The following is a 3,074-nucleotide window of genomic DNA, read 5'->3' as shown; positions in this document are numbered from 1 at the left end:
TGTACTACACTGTGCGTTTCTTATATTCTAAGTTTTTCAGTGCAACTCACTCATATACTATGTACTACACTGTGCGTTTCTTATATTCTAAGTTTTTCAGTGCAACTCACTCATATACTATGTACTACACTGTGCGTTTCTTATATTCTAAGTTTTTCAGTGCAACTCACTCATATACTATGTACTACACTGTGCGTTTCTTATATTCTAAGTTTTTCAGTGCAACTCACTCATATACTATGTACTACACTGTGCGTTTCTTATATTCTAAGTTTTTCAGTGCAACTCACTCATATACTATGTACTACACTGTGCGTTTCTTATATTCTAAGTTTTTCAGTGCAACTCACTCATATACTATGTACTACACTGTGCGTTTCTTATATTCTAAGTTTTTCAGTGCAACTCACTCATATACTATGTACTACACTGTGCGTTTCTTATATTCTAAGTTTTTCAGTGCAACTCACTCATATACTATGTCCTACACTGTGCGTTTCTTATATTCTAAGTTTTTCAGTGCAACTCACTCATATACTATGTACTACACTGTGCATTTCGTGTAATGCGGGTTTTTCAGTAAATTCTAAGTTTTTCAGTGCAACTCACTCATATACTATGTACTACACTGTGCGTTTCTTATATTCTAAGTTTTTCAGTGCAACTCACTCATATACTATGTACTACACTGTGCGTTTCTTATATTCTAAGTTTTTCAGTGCAACTCACTCATATACTTAATACTACACTGTGCGTTTGTTATATTCTAAGTTTTTCAGTGCAACTCACTCATATACTATGTACTACACTGTGCGTTTCTTATATTCTAAGTTTTTCAGTGCAACTCACTCATATACTATGTACTACACTGTGCGTTTCTTATATTCTAAGTTTTTCAGTGCAACTCACTCATATACTATGTACTACACTGTGCGTTTCTTATATTCTAAGTTTTTCAGTGCAACTCACTCATATTCATATACTATATACTACACTTTGCGTTTCTTATATTCTAAGTTTTTCAGTGCAACTCACTCATATACTATGTACTACACTGTGCATTTCGTGTAATGCGGGTTTTTCAGTAAATTCTAAGTTTTTCAGTGCAACTCACTCATATACTATGTACTACACTGTGCGTTTCTTATATTCTAAGTTTTTCAGTGCAACTCACTCATATACTATGTACTACACTGTGCGTTTCTTATATTCTAAGTTTTTCAGTGCAACTCACTCATATACTTTGTACTACACTGTGCGTTTCTTATATTCTAAGTTTTTCAGTGCAACTCACTCATATACTATATACTACACTGTGCGTTTCTTAAATTCTAAGTTTTTCAGTGCAACTCACTCATATACTATGTACTACACTGTGCGTTTCTTATATTCTAAGTTTTTCAGTGCAACTCACTCATATACTATGTACTACACTGTGCGTTTCTTATATTCTAAGTTTTTCAGTGCAACTCACTCATATACTATGTACTACACTGTGCGTTTCTTATATTCTAAGTTTTTCAGTGCAACTCACTCATATACTATGTCCTACACTGTGCGTTTCTTATATTCTAAGTTTTTCAGTGCAACTCACTCATATACTATGTACTACACTGTGCATTTCGTGTAATGCGGGTTTTTCAGTAAATTCTAAGTTTTTCAGTGCAACTCACTCATATACTATGTACTACACTGTGCGTTTCTTATATTCTAAGTTTTTCAGTGCAACTCACTCATATACTATGTACTACACTGTGCGTTTCTTATATTCTAAGTTTTTCAGTGCAACTCACTCATATACTTAATACTACACTGTGCGTTTGTTATATTCTAAGTTTTTCAGTGCAACTCACTCATATACTATGTACTACACTGTGCGTTTCTTATATTCTAAGTTTTTCAGTGCAACTCACTCATATACTATGTACTACACTGTGCGTTTCTTATATTCTAAGTTTTTCAGTGCAACTCACTCATATACTATGTACTACACTGTGCGTTTCTTATATTCTAAGTTTTTCAGTGCAACTCACTCATATACTATGTACTACACTGTGCGTTTCTTATATTCTAAGTTTTTCAGTGCAACTCACTCATATACTATGTACTACACTGTGCGTTTCTTATATTCTAAGTTTTTCAGTGCAACTCACTCATATTCATATACTATGTACTACACTTTGCGTTTCTTATATTCTAAGTTTTTCAGTGCAACTCACTCATATACTATGTACTACACTGTGCATTTCGTGTAATGCGGGTTTTTCAGTAAATTCTAAGTTTTTCAGTGCAACTCACTCATATACTATGTACTACACTGTGCGTTTCTTATATTCTAAGTTTTTCAGTGCAATTCACTCATATACTATGTACTACACTGTGCGTTTCTTATATTCTAAGTTTTTCAGTGCAACTCACTCATATACTTTGTACTACACTGTGCGTTTCTTATATTCTAAGTTTTTCAGTGCAACTCACTCATGTACTATATACTACACTGTGCGTTTCTTAAATTCTAAGTTTTTCAGTGCAACTCACTCATATACTATGTACTACACTGTGCGTTTCTTATATTCTAAGTTTTTCAGTGCAACTCACTCATATAGTATGTACTACACTGTGCGTTTCTTATATTCTAAGTTTTTCAGTGCAACTCACTCATATACTATGTACTACACTGTGCGTTTCTTATATTCTAAGTTTTTCAGTGCAACTCACTCATATACTATGTACTACACTGTGCGTTTCTTATATTCTAAGTTTCTCAGTGCAACTCACTCATATAGTATGTACTACACTGTGCGTTTCTTAGATTCTAAGTTTTTCAGTGCAACTCACTCATATACTATATACTACACTGTGCGTTTCTTAAATTCTAGGTTTTTCCGTGCAACTCACTCATATACTATGTACTACAATGTGCGTTTCTTATATTCTAAGTTTTTCAGTGCAACTCACTCATATACTATGTACTACACTGTGCGTTTCTTATATTCTAAGTTTTTCAGTGCAACTCACTCATATACTATGTACTACACTGTGCGTTTCTTATATTCTAAGTTTTTCAGTGCAAC

Source organism: Mus caroli, unplaced genomic scaffold (assembly GCF_978045245.1).
Source record: "Mus caroli unplaced genomic scaffold, Mus_caroli_1 scaffold_25, whole genome shotgun sequence".
NCBI lineage: Eukaryota > Metazoa > Chordata > Mammalia > Rodentia > Muridae > Mus > Mus caroli.
Note: the sequence above shows the minus strand (reverse complement) of the source record.